This window comes from Bactrocera dorsalis, chromosome 1 (assembly GCF_023373825.1).
Source record: "Bactrocera dorsalis isolate Fly_Bdor chromosome 1, ASM2337382v1, whole genome shotgun sequence".
Classification (NCBI taxonomy): domain Eukaryota; kingdom Metazoa; phylum Arthropoda; class Insecta; order Diptera; family Tephritidae; genus Bactrocera; species Bactrocera dorsalis.
This window is the reverse complement of record NC_064303.1, coordinates 84,170,982-84,196,160: the sequence shown is the minus strand read 5'-3', so window position 1 is coordinate 84,196,160 and position 25,179 is coordinate 84,170,982. Positions and strand designations below refer to the sequence as shown.

The following is a 25,179-nucleotide window of genomic DNA, read 5'->3' as shown; positions in this document are numbered from 1 at the left end:
GACGACCACGGGCACGCTTGCAAAAGTCCAAGCGCTGCACCCAATTTTCGATGGCTTTCAAGCATAAATCGGCCAATGCTGCTGCAATTTCACGTTCGGTATTCATACGAAGTTCTTCAGCAGCCTCTGGCTTGTTAGCATAGACCATGGACTTGACGTGACATTCGTTGTGACATTCGCTGTGTGGCTTGTGGCGTCGTTCTGTTGAAACCACATATTGTCCAAGTCCATATCATCCAATCCGTGCCAAAAATATTCGGATATCATTGAGAGGTAGCGATTCCCATTCACAGTAAATTTCCGGTTTTCATCATCATGGTTTAAATACGGCTCAATAACGCCACCGGCCCATAAACCGCACCAAACCGTAATTTTTTCGTGATGCGATGGTGACTCATGGAGTACGTGTAGATTGCTGTCTGACCAATAACGCATATTTTGTTTATTTACGAGGCTATCATCGCAAACGATGATTTTTAGATAAAAATCCGGATCATTTTCAATTTGTTGCTCAGCCCAATTCACGAACGTGCGACGATAATTAGTGGTCAAATGGCTTCAGGTCTTGCGTCAATTTGATCTTGTAAGTCAATATCTTTTGGAAAAATTCATCACAATGATGTCACGGCGACGCTCAAGGCTTGAGAACGACGTGTGAAAGACTGATTTGGGTCATCCTTAACTGATACGCTAGTGGTAGCAATATTCTCTATACTACGGGACCTCCTTTGCCTCACTGGCACCGGAAGATTTGCCCCTATAAATTTTGTGCGCAGAATCAAATTTCTGGTGCCGAAACATTCTGAATGTTGCAAAAGTCCTTCGGTGATATTTATTTGTCGCAAACTGGCAACATTGGAACATCGGAAGGATCAATGAAAACCATTTTGAAATAATGACAAGTGAAAGTACGATTGACAATGCTCTATGAGAGCTAGGATGTCATGAATCGTATTATTACTGACAATGAGTTTTGGAATTATGCTTGTGACCGGAAACAGACGATATATCGTGGCAAAGGTGAACCGAAGGCGAAAAAACCACGTCAAAGCAGGTCAAAATCAAGGTTATGTGGACAGTTTTCTTCGATTATCGAGGTGTAAATAAATCTCTAGAGTCAATGAGGTTTTGGATATTCAATTTATTGTCAGTGCAGCTCTACCTCCATCAAGTAGATCGGCGCTCATGATTCATTAATGTTAATTAAACTTCGCTTTGCATCACCAAAAACGGGAGAAATTTAATGGTTGTATCCTTGAATGGGTTTTCTCTGGGTCTCTTTATGATCGAATGTAGCTAGTATATTTGATAAGAATATGTTGAAGAGAGCTGCATGAAGATTTACCATATAGATCAAGAGGAATCGCATACATGGAAAATACTTTAAGGGGTCAGTAGGTTAAGTTTTTTTCAATTTTTTTATAATTTTCTCTTCCCTTATACGCTTTGAATTAATATAGAAACACACTTTACCATTGGAAGGTTTCGAAAAAGGCCCAAAAATAAAAATACCGCTCGACGTTCAAGCGCTTGGAGTGCACACCACAAACTTTAAATGCGTTTTTTTTTTTTTCAAAACGCACTTTTTTAAACTGGCGGACATGATACCGGTCGAACTACTCAACCGATTTGCTTAATGTTTTTTAAATGTTCACAAACGCCTGACTATTGTTGCTATATTTTATGTAAAAAAAACATGGGGAAAAATTAAAAAAAAAAGAACGTTAATTACTTTTTTATTTATCAACACTTTTTCATGATTATTGTAGGGACGATAACCATTCACCTACTTTTTAAGAAAACATAAATTGTGGTTTTGTGTTTCAGATTATCCAAACATGAGATATCGTGTCAATCAGTGAAAAAACGCATCTCATTCACCCAGCCATTTCTCCGACAGATGTCATCAAAATATTTCGAAAAAATTTATTTTTACGCTCCACGATATACGTCATGATATGTGAAAAAAGTTCTATTGTAGAATAAAAATTTCTATGAAAAAAATGTCAAAAAACAGGCAAGATTACCCTACTGACCCCTCAATAATGACTGACACTAAATTCGATAAATAAATATGTTAACAGGTGCACCAAAATATGATGATTCATTCAATAAAAGTTAATATACATATATTAACAATAAAATCTTCAAAGTAAATAAATTAAACCTCGTACTGCCTGAGTTAATAAAATTAGAAACGGTATTATCACTTATTAGTTCAATGTGATACCGCTTGAGCCGAAGCTGTTACTTCGCACTAAACAGCATAAGATAACAGCATATTTAACAGAGAGCTGTAAAGTGCTCACTAAGCCTTCACACCAGCACTCAACCACTATGTACCGAAGCAACGGCACAGGAAAAACATCGCCTTCACACAAATGAAGTTTCATTATGCGCTTCGCAACAGCCGAAGTTGGAAGTGAAGCAGCAAAGCGGAGGCATTCCATGCAAGCGCTATTCACTGTCGGTTTTATGGTTAACAGTAGTTTGATGTTAATGCTTGCATTAGCCTCAAAGCGACTGCTTTTGTAGACTGCCGGGCGGCTAGCTGGTCGTCGGTTAGCTGTTATGTTGTCGTAGCCGTGTCGTATCCAACATTCGTATTGCCGCATGCGACGCATGTTGTCCCTTTGCTCAGCGACAATGCGTGGCGGTGAGTGAGTTTTTGTTGCTTGCTGCTTTGCGCGCAGTTCTTACGTTTATCAGCAACTTCATGGCTAACAGCATTTCCAGTAGTTAACGTCAATTCAAAGTGAACGGTGGTAAACGTTAACGATTACGCGTGAGCAAAACGGAAAAAGTCGTCAACATTTTCGTCACTTCGCCTTCGTACGCGTATGCGATTGTTGTCGTTGTCGTTGTCAGCGTCATTGTCGTTGCTGTCGCCGTTGTCAGTGTCACTGTCAAACGCATTGTAATTGTCGGCTGTGCAGCGGATATTGAATGAGTGCGCCTTTTCGAAACGAAATCGACAATTTAATGAAAATTGAATTTTGCGCGCGAGTGTAAGTAATCTCCTCGTACGGAATCGTTATCGAAAATTCAACTGTACAGGAGTACTTTTTGAGGTTATGTGCAGTTTAAAAAGTGTTTAAGTGCTTTAAGAAATGTCGGCTGCAGCGCATCTTCACTGTTATTTGTAAACTAAATCACAAAGTGTGTGTGTGTGCGAAAGGCTGACTGGAGTTGTAGTGGTTCCTAATTGAGCGAAACTCCGAAATTAAGTGCAACAGCACCTTTCTGACCGCTAAAACGACATAAATACATAATATACAATTTAAGATAAGTGATTTATTTGATAAGTAACTATATTTACTGGTATATAAAGCTCTTGCTTTGCGTAAAAATAAGACATATTGATGTGTTAATGAGCTTTGCCAAGGGAAATGCGATCGGACACAAAGTGAAAAAAGTTTTTGCTCGCAAAATAAACGAATTTTATGCACAATTTGCTCATTGGGCAGAAAACTTACGACTTCAGTTTGTTTATTATTGTTTGCTTGTGTTCTCAAATTTCGCCGAACAACTCTATTGACGAAAGACCAAAAGCTATGAAGCATCTTTGGAAAAGGATGTGTGTGTATTAAACGGCAAAGTTTTGATTATTTTTTAAGTAAAAAGGCATAGCAATTAAAGGATAGTGTGTTGTGTAAATAAATGGTGGAAACCCATATGAAAATCAAGTAATATTTAATTAATGAAATAAGATCAAAACTTTAAAAGAAAATCGAACAAAAATAAAAAATAAAAAAAATTTAAAAAATTAGTTTTCGAGTTCGAAAACTTTCTTATCTGCTTTTTAGTAGTTGTGTATTCCACTCATCTGCATGTGACTGCGTGTCTCCGTGTTTATAACTCGATGGTGTTAAAACTCCCTACATTCATAAAACGCATAAATAGATTTTCCACAACATTAAGCTGATATAAGTTATTAGTGTTTGTGAATTTCAAAATAAAAAAACAACGAAAACAAAAAAAATCAAAGTAGTTAACTACATAAAAAGAACGAAGAATTTTTGCGTAAGCAGCATACTTAACGGTATTTTTGTAAGCTGCTTCCAGCACAGCATCAGTATCCTGACATTGTCATCGCTTTACGGCTTCTGTGACGCGCCTAAACGTATGCAAAGTGAGTACCAACTGAAGTAGGCCATAAGTTACAAAAAAGCCTCCCGGTTAGAGGGGGGAAAGGCAGCAAAGAAGCAATAAAATAGTAATCAAAGCGTATTAGTGCCTCTGTTAGGCTTTGTTAAGTGATGGGCACGCACATAAAGCATTTGTGCTCCGAAGAGTGGACAAAAGTCGCAGATGCTGATTGGTTTTGTTAACGTCGAAATGTTTTCAATGTAGGATTTTTTTCGTCGGAATCTACATTTGTCGTCTGTTTGGCATTCGGCGCCATCGCTATTGTTTACATTTTAAATCCACTTTTCGGGCGAAACTTGTAATTCTCGGTAAGAAGCTTTATTTATTATATTCGTTTCAAAGCACGAGTTTTCAAGGAAGTGGATTGCCATGTAAAGTTTTTCGAATTGAAAACCATTTGGAAGTTGACTGTCATGAAGTTTTTTTAATTGAAAATACAACTGTTAGGGCGAACAAATTGAAGCTTAGAACTATACTGCCGTTTAATACGCACGAATTTTCACCAGAAAGCTGATAAATATAGAAAAGCCCGCTCTGCGGGTGCTCTATATTCACACTTCTATTGGATGAAATTGAGATGTGTGTTTGCTCTAAACAATAATTCCGCATTGCTTTGCATATTGCCGGAACGAATAACCAAATTCAACTGAGGTATACACATACGAGTTCAGGAGACTTTGCTCCAAATGGAATCGATTTGAACTGTAGTTCAATCTGAACAGTTTATTCACAGACCTTAAGAAATAATTCAAGCCAAAGTTTGTGAAGATACCTCGTCAAATAAAAAAAGTTTTCCTCAGAAGGACTTGAAGTTTATCATTTAATTAGCATGGCAGGTGTTTGCTGTAATAATTCGATATCGGGCCTCCCGATAAATGAGCTGCTTCGTGGGACGAAAAGATTGTCAGGAAAACTTCAAAGCGAAACAATATGATTGTTATTGAAACAATATGTTGTCGCGATCACGAACATCAATTTCCGGCATCAAATAGTCGGTTATCAAAACGCGATAACGGTGCCTTTGTTCGTCGTTCGGTCGTCATTGAAGACTACGTTCTCACCGGCATCATATTTGAAAAAGTATGGGCGGATGATTCCATTGGTCTACAAACCACACCAAACTGATGTTTTTTTTCGGGATGAAATAACAGTTTCTTCAGGTTGCGCTTCTTCCTGAATGCGGCAATTTTTTTTCTCTACGTACTTATTGAGTCATAAATGGGCCTCATCGCTGAACAAAATTTGGCTCAAAAACTCCGATTTTTTGGAATCTTTCAAGAGCCCATAGAGCGAAGAGAGGTCGCTTGGGAAGGTTGACCGGCTTCAGTTCTTAAACAATCTGTATTTTGTACATTTTTAATTTAAGTTATCGACATAAAATACGCCTAGTTATTCCATACGTCAATCCGAGTTGCTGCGACCGGCGCCGAATCCACTCTCCACGGTCTTTGTGTACACTCTCAGCTACGGCTGCTTAACTGCGTCCTAGACGTGGTCTATTCGGTCGAATATTATCTAATAATGAATGCGAGGGTGTTACGAATAGTACGATTATGCTGATTATAAGTTGAGCGAAGCACATTCTTTACAGAACTTGATTTTTCGTAATAAAGTTGTCCGATTTGAAAGTCTTTCCATGATGGCACGACTCTTACCTGATCTGTTAGAACAAAAGACTGTTGGAAAAAGTACCTCTATTTGGATCACCCGTTACAATACTTTACCATTGTTTTTTGCACCAGTATTTAAATGATGATACTCTATGCAAAGTAATTATATAAATATGTATGTTGAGTTATATTGATTCCCCCATTATGGCTACTTGAAACATAATTTGCGGAAAAAAATTAAAAATCTGTTTTTTTTTGTTGTCGGCAGTGCTACAATTCGGAATGGCAACGCGACCTAATTAAGTTCTTTTGTGTCAAGGCATTTGATTGAAAATTATCAGCGGCTGCTTCATCCCCGCGGTTGCGTGGTGACCAAGTACAATAAAATTTAATAAAACCGCACTTAACAAAGTGGCCACGCGACGCGGACTCTCACACATACTCTGTACAAAAATGAGCAAATGTGTATGAATTCGTCGTTATATTGAATTCAAAGAAGTTAACCCAACTAAAAATATAAATTTGGAACCCACTCGCTGCGTCCTTTTACTTTGGGGCCCATTATAAAAGAAAATCATTAATGATTGATTTCACTACTCAATACATTTATCGTAATATTCTCGTGCTGCTGTAGCAACTCTCACATTCCGTTCTGCAATTTACGTAATTGGCTCGAAACATAAAAAGTTTGTGGTATTTATTTCCAGTGGAAGAGTGAAGGATAAAAATTGGCGCGTGCGAATGATTGGTAATTTTTTTTCCAAACCACACATAAATGTGTTATTTGATATCATAACAATGATTATTAATTGTAAATTATAATTACTTTTTTCATCCATTATTTTATATCTACAATCAACTATCGGTAATTCGATTATAGAAAAGTATACTTTTTGTTGATAAATTTTTTGATTACCGCTTGTTTTAAACTATTACGTTTTTATATAAATAATGTTTATTGGTTTCTTAACTTTTCAGTTACTTTAACTATTGAATTGTAGGTTGGTAGGAAGGTAGAGTGGCTGCTTAACGACACAACTAAAGCCTTGCAAGTCCTATTGCGATACCATCGAGACTAAAATCACGTCACTCTACTGTCTTCACTCTGAATCACTCTGTGCTTCTGAAGAAAATCATCAGTCCGAGAAGTCGTTAACAAATCTTCGATTGATATTTGAGACTATTTTTTCCATGCCAAGCTCTCCCTCTTTTACTTCCTAACAGCTTCTACAATAGTCATCATATGGCGTTTCTAGTTCGTTGACATGTCTGTCAATTGGATAGTGGAATATTATCACTCCTAGAGTTCTTTCCTTATATCATTCTTCTAGATATTAGTCAATTTGGGTATTTTGGGCATAGCATCGACCATCTACTTGCAGTAAGCTCCACTAATATTTTCCAGGTATTTGGAGCTTCTGCCATAAATTGCTAAGGTTTTGACACTCACCCGGCGTATCTCTAATAGCAGGCTTCATCTCAAGTCAAGCATGTTCGATTGAGTTGAGGTAAGGCAATTGAGAGGTCCAGTTGAGTACTTCAAATTCGCTGTTTCGAAGCTAAGCTTTAGTTATACGAGAAGTGTTTTACGGATCAATATCATGCTGGAAAATGACATCCGACACATTCTTACCTCACACTTCTAGACTCCTACAAAAACCATGTTAAAGGCTACAATATATCCCACTCGCTCCATCCTCTCACATTCCCATATCAATGCATTACCCCCTCCAAACTTCACTGTTGGTCGATAATACAGCTATGCAATGGTTTGCGATGTTATCACCAAATGCATTGCTGTCTATCTTTTCGCCCGATCATATGACCGGCATCCAGTAGTTTTGGGTGTAGATTCAAATTTTTTTTTTGCGAGTTGGAGTTTTAATGTACGGTGTCGTTTTGTCAGGAGTGTTTTTTTTACTTTAACACACAAGAAGACTTTGCTTAATTGCTGTGATCTACTTTGAAGACACTGCAGTTGTCTGGTAGACGGAGGACGATTTTGGTATCTAATTTTGCTGCCAGTTCGTACTCGATTATCCAGTTTGAACCCAGACGTATGGAGGATGTTGCTTATACCCTTGTCCTCCTCGCCCCTTTCCCACTCTTCTCTGAAAGATAAGGCAATTTTGGGTACCGAATATAATTTCAATTCTATAGGATTTTGGCAAATTTGTGGTGGAAACGTGAACTTATTAAGTGTCTTATTAAGTGTCTTAGAATGGCCCTCATTACCAGTGACTAATAGGGAGGATTATTTTATTTACTCAATTTATTTCTTTATCATTGGAATATTTTTTTTTTATTTTAATTTAATTATTATTTTAATTTTTTGGGGATTTTAAATAAAAATTGAGTTTTTTTGTTTACTTTTAAATATCACAAATTTCACGTTTTTAAATCGATTTATCAATAATTTTATTTAATATATTGCGAACTATTATTTATACCGCAAATATCGCCCGCAAAAAAATTTAAGAATGGAAATACCACATTTTTTCCCTAATTAGCAAATATAGAACGTAGAATGTGATTTTTTTAAAATATGGCATACAAAATTCAATATGGTTATAAAATTAAATTATTAAATCACAATAGAAATTCAAAATTTTCAAAAAGCATCATTTTGTTGCCATCGAACCCCTTAGTTTAAACCAATTCTTTTTTTTTTATTTCGGCTTTAAATAGGTATGGAATAAATATTTGTGAAACTCAACACTCTTAATATCTCATAAAATCAGAAAAGCTTGTACACGTAGCACACTGACACATAATACTCGTATGCGAGCGTGCCATTATTTATGCATAAAATTAGGCAGATTTCTAAACAGATTTGTTTGCAAGGCTTTCATATAGTTAAAGCAACACTAACAAATACACATATGGAATTCTTTACGGTCCATATGCAAGCGAATATGCCTGTTTAGCACAATTCAGAAGTCATCATGCCGGCAATATATCACTCAGGTGCGCCAAGTCGCCAGCTTCAGGCTCGGCAGAGGCGTGTGGCGAAAGGTCGGCTGCCGACGCTGGTTTTGTCGGAATTTTTAAGCATCCTGTCAGAAGCTAAACAAACACAAAATAAAATATAACCGCAACAACAACAACCACTTACATACAGCGAACCGCAACAACACCAACAAACTACATACAGCGAAGCTGCAAAGTATGCATTGTTAAAATCAGCAGAGAAAGGCGCAGCAACAAAATTATTTTAGGTCAGACGTTAAGATTGCTCCACACGCCTGTCTTCTGGCTGAGTGAAAATGAAAAACACCTACGTGTAGGTAACAGTGACTTTGAATGCATAAATAAAAAAATAGTGGGCTCAAAGGCTCTTAAAGGGAAGCCAATAAGCGAAAGTCAAGGACTATAATGCCGAGTACTTTGTTGGTGGGTGTAATAAATATTTACATGAAGCTTCTCCAGTTCCCTTACACCCTTTCTGTCATTTTGCTGGACATCCGGTGAATCCTCATCGGCTGCCAGTAAAAGTGAAAACTGATTGATAAATTTTGCATTACACTTTGTCATCATCGTCAGTGCTTTCTTAACTTAAAGTTAAGGACATTAAACAGAATATTTAATCGTGTCGCCGCAAGATTTTATGACTGCTGTAAACCGAAACGCCAGCGCTTGATGTTGCTTTCAGCGTGACACTTCGGAAAATTTGCGCTTAATTAGGTGCACTGCAGTGACAGGCGACAATGTGTGAGAGTACGAAAATATGTAGGCAGTTTTTATTTTTATTTTTAGTTTTGTTTAAAAGAAAGTAATGCACCACCTAAAGTTTCTTTTGGGCTTTAAAAATATAGTATAGTCATCAGGCGCAAGCAGAAATTCAGTTCCTGCCTTGCCGACGCGAGCATCTGCTGTATACAATCGAACATGAGAAAAATGACATTTTATAAACTCAGACTGCAAAAACTCAGCGATTCCTTACAATTTGTTAATCAGCACAGTGAATGCAAGGGAAATAAGTTAATTAATTTCTCACCTTTGAATTTTTATTTAAATAACAATAGCGTTGTGTGTTGGATAACCACAAGGGCCGAATATACTCGTACCATACTACAATGGTGCTCTTCCCACTCTTTTAAGTGAATACGTTCACAATGATCCGAAACCTAATTGGATAATTATTGCAAAAAGTTAGATCTTATGGGATGAACTTCTCTCTTTTTGACAAGATTAATTCATTCCTAAGAGTTATGCGATACACTGTTTTCAAAGTTTCCAAAAAGATGAAAATCCGAATAAGAGTTACCCCTATTACACTTAAGTCGAGAAAATATTGGCTGTTGAGAGTAAACATCTCATCTCAGCATTAAAACAATATTAAGAGTTACTTGCATGCTTGTGAAAAATTTTGCTTGCCAACACCTTGCGTATTGCTGGACGTCTGCCCGATCATGTTCGAAATCTTAAGGAATAGCGACTTATCCAACTTTACCAAAAAACTGAAATTATTGTTTGACGGATTATAATTAATAAAATACTCCCAAAATAAAATGATTTTGCAATGATTTCATACTTGTCTATACTTTTTACAACCTGAGATGCCGAAAGTAAGGACTTATGAGCCTATGTTACACTTAATAACAAAATTATCTGTCCAATTGCGTGAAGTCTTAAGAACATTTAGTACACATATTTTTCTCTAAATATAGTGATCTGGTGCTAAAAGTGTCCGAAACCGGTTCAGAGGTTTCCTAAGCCTCTACATAGTCCAATAAAGTAACATTAGAAATTCTGGTTGAATTTAAATAAATATACAATATAGTTCTCCTATATCAGTACTTATATCTACAAAAGTTATTTTAACAAAATTAAGTGATGCTATTATATTGCGCATACTGTATTTTGCTGCTTATGAGATTGATTTATGAATTACTTCATTCCTCACATAGTGCAATAATTTTTATTTTTCTAGCAGATTTTATGCCGATTATGACGGTCAACGTGAGCTATCTTAGAAAATTGGTTATGCATATTTTCTTAGGCCTCAAGTCTAGGTCATCTTCTTTCTCTCTGTGCTGATTACTCCTTCGATCTACCCTTTGACTCAACTCCGTATATAAGGATCAATATTTGGAAATTTTTCTGAAATTCATAGGCAAAAAAGTTCTCTGAAAGGGAATCAATAACATCACCAACTCGGTTAGAGTAGAAGATTTGTTAGCGATGTTGTTAAGGAAAGAAATCTAAATATATAAATAAGTAGCTACAAAGGCATCTATCAGGTTTTCTATAGAGCTGCAATGTATCTATTGTAAGATTTAATTTATTTTAGGGGAGGGGACGTTGGGAATAATGTTCCCGCTTCATCATTCGCCACTATAAAGTCACTAAAAGACTCCCTCCTCTAAAAATCTGTGCTCCTATAACCTTGCTGTAGTATAATAATTCATATTATATTATCACGTGTCCTGTGGGAGAACCCTTTTAAGTTTTTGATGAGCCTAGCCGTCTATCTACCAAGACGTCGCAGCTCCCATCGTTCCAAAGTATCGTTCTTTATATAACCCGCACGTAATCGTCGAGAAGCCAATGTGCCCAGCACGAATCACTGTATGGTGCGGATTTTGGTCTGGTGGAATCATCGGCCCATTTTTTTTTTCGAAAATGAAGAAGGAACCGTAACTATCAATGGTGAGCGATATCGCGCAATGTTAACCGAATTTTTCTTCTAGCAAATTGAAGAAGAAGACTACGCTACGTGCCATACAGCAAACGCTACACTTAATCTTTTACGCCCTATCTTCGAAATTTAAAATTTTATATGTCCCACCCTATATATTGTATTATATTTTTGTCGTGCCATTTTTTTTATTGCTTCTTCAACATTTCTTTTTCTTAAGTTCGTTTTTCCGCTTATTATCGATGATGTTTTATCGGCCCATAACTCTGATCCGTAGAACAAGACATTCAGTGTGTTTGGCATTAATTGCTTACGCTCTGCCTGGTTCGGTCTTCCAAAGTTTGCCATCATACTGCTAAGTTAAAAATTTATTTTAGACGCCTTTTCCACAGCGCTTTGAGTGCAGATCCAGCAGGTTAGCCTGGAGTATAATCTTACATTTAGGTACCTGAGGATATTTTGTGTTCTCACAGTCTCTATTGTTATTCTAATGTCTGTTATAGTCGGAATATTCAAGATGAAATACGTATTATAAAACATAAGCCCTGGTTCAACCTTATATTAGTTATAAAACGGGTAGTTTGAGATAATTTGGTATTGCATTAATATTAAAAAAGGATATGAAATTGTTTTACTTTCATTTGATTCAAAAAAATTGTGAATTTGGGTTCATAAATCCATTATATGCATATGCAATGAATATATTTGTTTTATGTACTCTTCTTATTCCTTCAATCAAATACAGCTTTTCCTAAGTTTTTTCTATACCTCTTCCTATTTGTTGGATTCCTTCTAAATTATCTCAAAAATATTGTCTAATAAAAGTAATTAAAACCACCGTTTGCTTGAAAATTAATTAATTCTTACATAATTAACGAAAAATCAAATGCCGCCGACATAAAGGGTTCTGAATAACACTCTTTGCATGCGTATAACATGGAAGGCATTTATGGAAGCCATTCATCAACCCAAACACACTTGAAACTTCATTACATATTTGACACGACTGCTTAATGTCGGTGACCTCATTAAATTGCTGTCACAGTATCTTTTTAAGAATCAAACTAGACGCTCAAAAAGCGGATACACTCGACATAAATTATTTCAGTATTGAATAGAGCGGCGCGCACACGAACAGATCTATCCTTTCAAATATCCTTTCAAACACATGTGAGCGGATACACAACTTCGTATTTGTGGAAAAGCTTTTACGCCCACCATTCAACTTCATTGTTATAGCTGTGTATTTATTGACGTTACACACACACACACACACACATGCTTGAGTTTGTGGGAGTTTCGATGTCTGTAGTGGTGACAGAATCCTTTTGTTTGCACATCGCGCATCAATTACTTACAATGTTGTTTGGTGATTAATAGCTTGTATGATTAATATGCGCACAACTACTACACTTGAGTTAATATTTACATATGTGTGTATATGTATGGGTAACTCTGCTTGTAATTGTGCTCATACTGTGCCAGACTTGCCTTCTGCTGCTCAGTGCTCGCTGGTATGCAAAAAACCCTTTCGGTGAACGCCCACGTAAACCCACAAGTTCGTCCTCACTTATAATCCTATTTGCGCTTATAACGCTTTTATAAATACTACAATGCGAACACGCTACAAATAAGTGTAAGTTAATTTGATTTATGAAAGCGACATGAAGCATATTCTAGGGCGCACACACATTTATTATTCAATTGCTCTTTTGTGTCTGTTTGTGTTCTCTCCGCTGCGTTTGCACGGAGCTGTATGCAGGCGAGTTAAAGTCTCGGCAATCTTCCTGAAAACAAATTGCATTGTGTGTTTTGTGGCAAGTAAAAGAAAACACAAGCAAGCAGTTGGCGCTGAAAATGAGGGGGAGAAAACTACATATAAAATAAATTATTCGGATATGAATTAAAAAATTGCATGCAGCATATTTTGAACAAATTTATTGTAACACTCACATATACAGATCTTTTTGGCTTCACTTTTGTTCGGAAAGTGCTCGCATATATATTTACCGACACATATATATTTATATACAAATATTTTATTTTAATCGTATATATTTCATTCAAAAGAAATTCGTTTCCAATTAATATTGCATATAGACAACGAAATGTGAATACCTTTCCTAGAATATATTTTAAATCATATTTATTATTTAGTAAAATAAATACCTAGTATTTAAAACATGTTTTCTGGAGTCGAAATTTTCGTTTAAAATCTGCCTCACGCCGATAATTTTGGTAAAAGGCAAAGATAAATTAGTTTTGGTAGCAATTAAAGCAAGCAAGTTCGGATTTGACAAAACTTTACAGTATTTTCACAATTTTTGAGCCTCACTGGCTTTATCTTAAAAATGTTGCAAATGAATTTCAAATTCATTATAAGGCGAAATGCTTAAAGGATTACAAACTTTTCTAGTAATTTATTGACTTATATTATAGGCCATAGGCCTAGGTTAGGTTAGGTTAATCTGGTAGCCCAATGAGCCATGCATAGACCAGTTTTGGTCCCACATCATATGAAGTTCAATTACAGTAAGGTCCTTGAAGAGAATTTTCGTCCCGGGGGTACCTCAGATGCTTACGGCGTTGTCTTGCCAATGCGGGAAAAGTGCACAAGAGATGCTCCATTGTTTTCTAGGTCCCTGCTGTAGACATTTCCTGCAGTCTTCTCGTTTTGTCAGTCCCATCCTTAGGGCGTGAGTCGCCACCAGAAAGTGATCAATATTTTCTATTGAGCGCCAATGTGAATTTTGTGGACTACTGACCGCTATGGGGGTAGCGTGATTGTGACCCCATTCCAATTTTCAGACTTTAAGATAAACAGCAATGTTTTTCGTTTTTCAGTAATATATTACGAATTTGGTGCTGAAAGGCGGGGAGTTCAAATTAATGCTAGTATGAAAAGAGTCTCTGTCCAATATCGCCGGATTTTAGAGGACGTTTATGGTGAATATGCTGACCAAAGGGGGCTTGCATGATTTAAAAACGGTGATTCCGGCTTGGAAAATAAAGAACGTCCGGGGTTTGATGATAAGGAACTGGTGACATTACTTGGTGAAGATTGTTACCAAACACAAAATGAGCTAGCAAAGTCATTGGGAGTCACATAAGCATTCATGTCAAATCGTTTTAAAGCAGCAGGATATGTTCAAAAGCAAGGATATTCGGTGCCATATGAGTTAAAGTCAAGAGGTGTTAAAAGACGATTTTTCATGCCGAGCTGCTGTTTGAACGCTACAAATATAAGTCGTTTCTGTATCGATTTTTGACTGGTGATGAAAATTGTATGCATTACGAGAACCATGACCTCCCTAAATGATATGCCAAGCCTGGCCAACTTACCAAATCAACGGCAAAGACGAATAGCCATGATATTAAGGTATGTTCTTAGTGGGATCAAAACGGCGTGCTGTTTTACTTCTAAACTCGCATGAAACCAACAGTGAGGAACGCTACTCACAATAACACATCAAATTGTAGCGAGCAACTGTTGACTGCTGGAATTAGCGACTATGACGAGGTAGCCACTTTCTACCATGACAACGCTCAGTCTCATGGTGCGCGACTGATTAAAAACTACAGTGGGAATTTCATTACATTTCACTGATTGAAAGTGAAGTTATTGAGTTTTAAGTGTCAGTACGTTTTTTTTTTACTTTTACCGAAACGTTTCAATTGATGAAACAAGTTTATGGCGATGATTGCCTATCCCGTAGCAGAGTGCACGAGTGGTGCCAATGTTTTCAAAGTAGTCGTGAGGACATAAATGTCGATCAACATGTGGGCCCGTCAAAATCCGTGATCACCGGAAAATCCATCGAAACCGTGCGTGAATTCAACAAAAATCAGCCGACCATTGATATTCGTGGAAATGGAATTAAACATCTCCAAAACATCGATTTATCGCATTTCGACCGAACATTTGGGCTTACGAAAGGTGTGTGCACGGTTTGTTCCGCACAAATTGACTGGCGACCAAAAATTGCTCAGAATCCAACATTCGAGGGACATCATTGTGACCGATGACCGATTTGACCAAAAATCACATTTTACTCATTAACCACTCCCCGTATTCACGTGATATGGCACCGTGCGACTTCTTCTCTTTCGGAAAAATGCATTTGCCCATGAAAGGAAAGCGTTATGCAGACATAGAGGCCATTCTAAAGACTTGCACGGGCATAATGTCGGCCATACCGGCCGACGAACTAAAACACTCGTTCGACATGCTTTTGGACCGTGCAAAAGCTGTAGCAGAAGGAGGCTATTTTGAATAAAATAAATTGATTTTGCCGAAAAAACAATGTGTTCTTTTTTTTTTTTTAAAAAGTCCTGTTTACTTTGGAACGCACCTTGTATTTGAAAAACAGCGGCTGAGTGGTTACCACACTTGAATTATAGTGCAATCCATACCGCTTCTGACAACTACTTGTTCCCGTCGATACATAACTAGTATCAAAAATGGGCTTGATTCATTCTTGGTCAAATCGGCACAATTATCTTGGAAAGATGGTAAAATGTTTTAGTTAAGTAAGCAATACTTTCAATTTTCCTATTATACAATTCACACCTAAACTTCAAAAACTCATATTTTATTGTAAGTTAGTATCCAAATGGATGTACTTCTACAAAAGTATGTAGTAAGCTGTCAAAATATATATTTAAACGTAAAAATATATGTAAAGGGTATGTACATATGTATGTATTTCTGCTATTGCAAAAACTCAAAAATTTTCCAACATTATATGCTTTACAAATTCATAAGTCTTCAATTGAAAAATTTTTGAAAAAATTGTATACACAGTAGATGAATACTTTCTCCATCGATGAATTACACTGGTAAATAAAAATCCACTTGTTTTTTAATGTTAATATATATTTTTTCTATATTATTTCATTAACCAAAGAGTAGCTTAAAATGTTACTGTCGATGTGTTTCGGGGATATTTTGTTTTTGGAGTATCCCTTAACAATTTCTATCAGTACTCGTCAAACAAACTGGCACTCCCCTTGCCTTGGTACCGTTTCTCCATAGCGGCCCCTAAATTTTCAGGAAAAAAATCCATATGGGAGTCCAGAAAGTGATTGACATGTTGCAACCCAATTTTTTATAGGCAGTAAGTAGTTCAGTCACAAGATCTTTGTAACTGTCAGCTGTCACATTTCCAAGAAATTTTTTAACAACGCTTTTAAAGGCACTTTATGCTCGTATTTCAATTTCCTTGAGCATTTCATCAAATGTTGTCAAATCTTTCATAAGTTCTCTTATTTGCGGACCCACAAATATTCCCTCCTGAATTTTTGATTCACTGCCTCTTGGAAATTTTTCGTTATGAACCCTTTAAACTAAGTTTAGAGGAATCAGTGAATATATGCAAATTACGTGGATCGTGTTTCTGTCCTGGTGAGTTAAACAAAAGGTTAACTTCTGAACTGTGTACTAGATTCCCTTCTTGAAGAAAGCAATTTGTGAGGTCTTTCTGCCTTTTTCTGTAAAAAGTAATATTTACATAATTTTGGAGAAGGTTCCAACCTTTTGGTCTGGCTGCTAAAAGTTTGGACTGCGATTTTGAAAGGCTTAGATTTCGAACTAAGTCATTAAGTTCACCATATTAAATTAGGTGCGGCACTGTTGAAAAATCTGGTAAATCAAATAAAGGATCGGTTTTCATTTCCTTTGCGGTTTCTGTAACATCACTTGAAGAGCTAGTCGATTCTAGTGCTTCATCGAGACTCTAAGATTCTGGTGCTTTTGGAATAAGAAGTGAGTTCACTGTGTTCGACACGTCATAAAGTTGATGGTAAATTACAATACTTAACCGCATATTTAGGCTTCGGTCCAATACCTTTAATATTCGTGATGCAAAAGTAGCAGTCTGTAACATGCTCTTTGCGTTCTCTTCAACCCATTGGCAAATTGCAAAGGGCATTTGAACCTTCTATTAACAATGTTACACAAGATATGAGGGCCCCATGATCATATGAAAATATGAGATGATGTAATTTAATGAAATTTTATGTGTTGTAAAATCTAAAGCCGCAGGTTACTGAATATCTGTGGGTGATGGAAAAATTCTGTTTTCAGAGTTGACTTCAGGGTATCAAACTGCAGTAGAAACACCTAAGAATTTTCAGGTCACAAAGTATGTGTCTGCCAGTGTCATCAAATTTTATCGATCTAAACCTTACAATGTATACCAAATAGAGTATTAGCTTTAATACCAGAGAACAACTCTGCTCGTCTTTTGGCGTTTGTGAAACGATTGTCAGAAGAATTGCAATTTACGATGTTATACTTGTATAGGTTGATTCTGGAATATCGTGCATGTCACCTATTTACTTAGTACGAACAGGGAACATAAAAAATTGTTCTTTTATATTCTCTGCTCGTGGCTTAACCGCAGTTAAAGATTGGTTTTAAGGTAAAAAAGACTTTTTTTGGCGAATTCATTTCTTAAACGTCTTCAGAAAAAACGCTTTGCGATGTTCACCCTTACTTACTGGAAATGATCCGAAGATAAAAAACCAAAACAAAATTAGTCAAAGTATTATCAAATCTTCCCCAATCGTTCTTTGATAATTTTTTTAATTTCAAATTTTTTGGCGGTCATTTGAAGTGTAAACTGCTATTTTCCACTAAAAAAAAAATCTGCCATTTTATGGGTGGAAAAAGCTCTTTATGTAAAAAAAATTACTAAACGAAGGGGAGTGTACAAAGTCTGAAATGAATCGGTCAAGTAGTTTTGAAATGACAGTGAACACAGTCTTTAAAAAAAAGTAGTTTTGAGAAAAAGGCGTCTAAAGTTTGTGAACTAAAAAGGAACGAAACAAAAAATTATCTTATATTGGGTTTAAGTGTGCTCAATAATGTACATATTTAAGAAATAAATTTCCAAAAAAGTCTATATCGCAAAAAGTGACGCTATAAAGTGTTGTCAGAAATGCTCAACATCAAGTCTTGAATGGTAAGCTTTGCGTGGCCATGAGTGTATTTTACTTTTTAATAAAGGTTTGCTGATGGTTTGGTTTTTTATTTAGACATCTTCAATTTTTGCAAATTGTGCGAGCATATAACATTCAGTAGCGCCAAAATTTATTCTTTTTTACTTGTTTTCTTTGAGTTCGTTTGCATGTTTTATTTTGCTCAAAACAAAACCATTCTGTCTCCTAGTTAATTAAGCGCTAATTATTTGCTGGTCAGATTAAATTTGTTGTTGTTTATCATCAAGGTTGTTAATTGGCATTTCAATTATTTGAGCGCATTGTTACTGTCTCTTCAATAAAGGTAGCGCTGAGTGCGATAGTCTTTCTTTGCTGCTGAATCTAGTGAGAGGTCACTTTTGCGCGCGTGACTCTCTCATGCGTAACTCTTCTGCGTTGGGCATGGGTGTCGGCAAATTGTTTCAATTTTACGCTGAACTTTTAATAGATTTAAATTTTATTTTTTTGTTTTAAATCTCTGTACGGTTTGATTATTAATATATTTAAATTGACAAACAGAACTTTAAAACAAAAAATTTTAATCGATCTGTCTGTATTCTCTGCCCAGTTATTCTCTGTTTTTGTGACTGCGAAGCAACCATTCCTTTTAAACTAGTGCGCTTTCCAATACAGTTATATGTAAATATATAAATAAATAAGTGTGATGCCACGAGTCACTTCAATTTAACGCAAGTCACCTGCCGTCTAGGGCTCTAGAGAAGTCTGTGCACTGCTTTTTATGCACATTTCTTTTACTACATTTCCTCTAACTCCTTCTCCCTTGATTCGTCATTTTCCCAATTCGGCTTTCCCTTTTCAAAACTGCTGATGCGAAAATGCCTTATCACTCTAACAAGAAGAAACACTTTGCAAAGTGGTTGGCGGGACGTAGACACGGCTTTGACTTGCAATCCTCTAATCAAAAACATCTGCAAATTGAATGTAGGGAAATTTACTACGGAAAGTGCTCTTTTTTTCTGCACAATTTGTTGCGCAAATATTTGTTCTTTTGCATCAGCTTGAAATGTGTTGTTTTCTTTGCTTTTGTTGTAGTATTACAGAAGTATGTCTGCAGTTTAAATAACACATTAACTCTTTAAAAATTTCTTACTCAGATATATGCAGTATACACTACATATAATTAATTAAGACATTAAAATTCCTGTGGCAGCAGCAGTAAAGCATAACTTGCGGCGTTGTGTGTGGCAAATGTTATGAAACATACTTTCGTCTGTAAGGGTAGAAAATATGTTACTTGAGTGTCAAGGTCACGTGCGGTATTGTTACATAAAAGAGCGACTGTCGACACAGATTCCCAGCTGACATGTAACTTTGATTAAAAAAAGTAGAAAAATCAACTCAGCAGACACTGCGCAAAAACTTTTGCGCCCACCTTTGCCTATCCCCAGGCTCATTGCCCATTCAAAAGTAATTATAACTGTATAGTACATCTATTATTTTTCTAATTAGAAAATTTTCATGCTGGAATTTCGAAAGAATTTCTATGCATTGTAGTTTCAATAGGAGAGGTACACAGCGGTACATAGATTGGAATAATAAAGCAGGGTTGGGTGTAACAACTTTCACAACGCCAGGGATAGTTTTAGAATAATTCGATTAGCTCATTGTTAAGAGTGTAAAAGATAAACCAATACGCAATAAATACACAACGATTAAATTGAATTTATAAGTAAAGAGTCCAATGTTTTTTTGTGTGGGTATGGGAACGCCTTTTATATTTCAGATAAGGATGATTTTGGCTTGCAAGAAGATTGTTGGGACTGAGGTTCGAAAAACCGTACAAACATTAAAGGAGGGAGTCAAATCTGAAGTACTGACTGAACTTGGACACTCTGCAAAGTATTTTGAATATCAAGAGTCCAAAGGCTTGCTTTGAAGGAACTTTGAGAAATACATAGTTCTGTTCATATTGGGACATGGCGCCTAGCTTTCTTGTAGCTGCAACCTTCAAAAAATATACCACGTTAAGATACATTTCTATCGACTGTTTGGCTTCGTTTGCAAAAATAGCGATCAAAGATGGTTTCGAAACAACTGACGACCTTAACAGTCTTGAATGCGTTGTCTTGTTCACAAATACGAAAAGTATTATATAATTACTAATGCCACCAGCAATGAAAAATGACCTCAACGATTCGCATGTTGTATTTATACGATTGCATAAGCATTTCTGGTGTAAATCAATTTTCAGTTTGAAGAGAGTTATGGTAGTATTTTACTTATTTGAAGTATCCAAAATAAGTTGAACTTGGTGCACCCTTTATTATTTAAAGAAAAGGTACTTAAGTGACTCCTCACAGTTTCTAAACAAACATTTGTGATTTATTTATTAAATAAATATTCTGAAATCTTATATAATAATTTCTCAATGCCACTTATTGCAAAATATTTTGAATAAAATTGTGCCCATATAAGTATTTACTCAATATCAATCAACATTATTTTCTCAATATAATTCAACAGCACCTAAAATGCATTCATATTAGTATGATACCTCTTAAAAAACAAAATAATACAGCATTGCTTTTTAACATTGTTAAGCGATACCGCTATATTCAGCAAAAAAAAAACATACAAGAGATAAGGAATTTTTATTTCGTCAAGCATGCAGACATTTTGGTCGCACTCTTTAAAACAACACTCAAATGTTCAATGGTTTATAATCTTGATACAACAAACAATTGAGTAAAATAATTGTGGCTTTAAAATATGAAAATCGAAAAGTACACACTTGAAATCTACAAAATTCCTTAATTTCATTTAAGATTGCATTTCCAGTGCAAACATTGCATCTCAAATAACAAGAGCATAAGTGCTACACAAACTAAACATGGTAGACACGTTCTGTAAAGCATACGAAAGGACCACCATGTCATTGCGGTCCGAAAAGTAACAGAGTGAAGAAAACACAAATTTACAAAATATGTTTTGCGCTAAAAATAAAAAACTAATAAATATTATATAACCATGTACTGTAGTATAACGCATGTATATTACATACATACATACATGTATGTAGATGACAAAAGTAAGACAACCATACGGAGATTCACTTAAACATTCTCCGTGAAACCAATTATTTAGAAAAAGTTCTGTGTAACTCTGATGGCAGAAATTAGTGACATTACTTGGCCATCTAATACTTCCGATGTAAGTCCTCTAGTATTACTTAAAAATCTAGGTGTACCTGAACACTATTCGGGATATTGCCAAGCCCAAGTTACCACCTGAAGGTGCTCCAGAAAGTATAAGAAAAGCCGCAATTTTATTACGCTCTATAAAGTCTGCCAATTGATTATTATGCAAGAAGTGGTGTGTTTCGGTAGCAGCAGGTGTTTTTGAAAGGGAAGAGGTCGCTAATGAATGAGCAAATCCAAAGTGAGAACGGTGCTCATTGTCTTTTTTGACATCAAATTCCTTCTGGCGAACTGTCAACGCCAAGTTTTTCGTGGAGCTCCTCGAAAGACTCAGACGAAGGGTCAATCGGGTCCGACAAGACAGCGCAGCCGATTGGAAGTTGCACCACGACAACGCCACGGCTCACACCGCCTTTCTTGAGAACAGCTACCTAACCAATGCCGGCATCCCAACGCTTCCGCAGCCGCCCTAGAGCCCAAATATGGCCCCTTGGACTTTTTTGTTTCCTTACCTGAAAATGCCGTTGAAAAGCAAGCATTTTGAGACGACAGGGAGGATCCACGCAGCATGCACCTCGACTATCAAGGCTATCCCTGCCTTTTGTGACGCTTTCAATGCTTAGAAATCGCGCTGACAGCGCTGAATCGATGCAGAATGAGCCTATTTTGAAAGTTTTTAAAGAATTGTAACGATTGGTCCAATAAATTTTCCGGACTAACCCTGTAATCTTTTCTATGTTATTCAATATTTGTGTAACGACTTCATATTTTTGAAATTTTTGACTTCACCAATTGGAACGAACTTTGTGTTGGTTTTATGTTGATTTGAATATGAGGAATCTAAAACAGTGTAAGGGTCACAAAATTTTTTATAACCACTTATTCACAAACTCGGGGACACGTTTGGCTTAAATTCAGTTATGGTTTCGTTGTGATCCCATAATCAATAAAATTGGATACCCCCTTAGGGCACCCTCTTCTATATGTACATATAACCCGTTGAATTATTCTTTGGAAGTCAAATTTGTTTGTTATCAATTTCCTCTTTCTATCGTACTTTTGAATAGGATTATGTTTTGAGATTGTGAATTGTTTGTAACACCCAGAAATGATAATCACAGAGAACAAAAACAACTTTTAGTCATCGAAAGTAGCTTTATTGTTTTTCAAATTTTCTCCATTCAGATCCTTACACTTTTGCCATTCAGAATGAGGTATCTTTAAAACATGCCGTTTGAACACACCAACCGCCCCTTCAGAGGTCCGTTTTTATGAACGGGAATAAAAAGAAGTCATTCGGTGTCAAGTCAGAACTATACGGAGGATGACTCATCAAGTCCATGGTTTCAGTGCTCAAAATTGCAATTGTTTCAGTTGAGGTGTGTGAGCTCGCATTGTCATGATTAAGAGAGTTCTGTCTTCGGCGATTGGTCAAAGACGTATTTCAAAGCATCGCTATCGTGTTTTGTTAACATTTTTCTCGACCAATCGTCACGAGCCTTTTTCGAGCGATCAACAAATTGTGTGGGATCCAACGTGAACAATTTTTCTACTATCAAATGCAACATTGAGTGTATACCGATCTCTCATATGCCTACAGTTGTTCCAATCTCACGATAGGTAACATCACGATCTGGCATTATCACTTTGCGCACAGTATCAATGGTTTTTCGGAACAAAAACTGATTTTTGAACGACGTTCCCGACTTAGCCATTTCTTTTTGTCTGCCCTTCTGTCCATTTGTCTACCTATATACATATATAAAAATGTACATGTATGCGAACTAATTCTTCACGTTTTTAGTTATCGATCTGGAATTTTGCACACATCCTATTCTTCCAAAGAAATTGCTCACTGGTAGGAACAGCCGATTTCAAGCCTCTACGTACGAAATGTCCGATCAAAAACAAGTTCTTGTATGAAAACTTTTGTTTTTGTGACGAATATTATTGCTTTGGTGTAATCGAAGTCAACGTTTTTCATGTTTGTATTAAAATCCAATAAATAATTAGGAATTTATGACGAAACTGATCCATAAACTGTATACCATTTAATTCCTTTAGCGCTGAAGGCGACTTGAACTTTCTTAATAGGACCCATTAACTCGTTTGTATACATACAAATATATACATATATGTACATATATATAATACATACATATCTATTAACTCATAAACAAATATTTTGAAAATTTTGCGGATATACTTAATTTAATAGATTCATGACAATTGCAAAACAATCGGCATTTAACCTTACACATTTGTAAGCAGAAAATATACTCGTATGCATACCCACACTTATGTACATATGTACATATGTATATTTACGCTTAAATTTATGAATTCACACGGATATTATATCCTGACATAGAATATGTGCGTCAGCATGTGCAAATGGAAAATTAAACAAATGAAGTGGAAATGTAACGTCAGTACGGATGATTTGTCCCAGGCGCACACATTTTTCAGCTGACTTCGTTCGACACGAGGACATTGTCACAGACGCCGACAGCAGCCTTAGAGGTTATGCATGTGTATGTTTCTTTCACTACTTTTATTACTCTTTGCATTTTATATACATACATATATGTATATGTATTTGTGTCTTTCGATTTTTTATTATTTTAAGAAAATATGATATGACTTGCGCAACATAGTGTCTGCTGTTAAGGAGTTTAAGCGTGTGTTTACTACTTATGTCGTTATGTATGTAATATTTATTTGGTTTTCCGTTTCAAGTACACATACGTAAACATGTGTGTACTATACGAGTATATACACACGCACATTTGACAGCATCACAGAACCAATCAAAACAAACATGTAAATCAATACGCACTGGCACTTGCCACACAAGACGACGGCTAAGTTGAAGATTACGCTGACGCGGATAACCAACAAATATTGAAGCGAAGATCAGTTTGACAAAATTTGCATTTCAAAAATTTACATAATATGTATATTTATACAGCTAATTTAATTATTGATTCACGAAGATTGATATGATGAGCTGATATGATATATTAACAGTGAACAAAATACTTTAACGTAGGGATTTTGCACATACATACATACTTATATGTACATAGTATAGCCGTTGGTTCCCCAAATATTCTTGGTCACAATTTTTTCCCAAGCTTCAAAACCTATTCTGAAATTTCTTGCTTTCATTAGAAGGCCGGTTATTCACTTGGATGCTTTAACAACCTGTTCATTCCGTAGTATATAAAGCTGGGCGGTGAATTGCAATGAGTTTAATGTAGAGAGCGAGAAAAAAATCTCGCCAGCAGTAGTAATATGATATGTACGACGTTCTGTTGGTCTAGATCCCTTAAAAAAGGCCTAATATTGTACAATTATTATGGCAATTCCACTTCAGGCTTTGTTAAACACGGATTTGAGTCTATGCAAAAATAGTATATTAATACACGACTGCAATCAAAAAGTAAGGAAAGGTGAATATACTATACATTCGGCGAACCGAACTGCCAACAAGGAATATTATTTGGGCATTGTGCGTCGCCTGCTTCTTACTATTCCCCTAAAATTATCAGAATTCTAAGCGAATAACTCTTGGTTCCTTCATTACGATAATGCACATTCTCATATTTTTATTGGCTCTTCGCGACCTTTTTGCCGA

The 25,179-nt window shown here is 36.1% G+C and overlaps 1 protein-coding gene across 1 annotated transcript in view; it reads left to right on the top strand.

The window, feature by feature from the left end:
* Positions 1-3,829: 3,829 nt before the first annotated feature.
* The window catches only part of LOC105231088 (insulin-like growth factor-binding protein complex acid labile subunit), a 215,153-nt gene continuing 193,803 nt past the window's right edge, over positions 3,830-25,179 (top strand). Inside the window, exon 1 of the mRNA XM_049461337.1 lies at positions 3,830-4,132. The gene's annotated coding sequence lies outside the window, so the exon portion shown is untranslated. The remainder of the gene's footprint in view (positions 4,133-25,179) is intronic.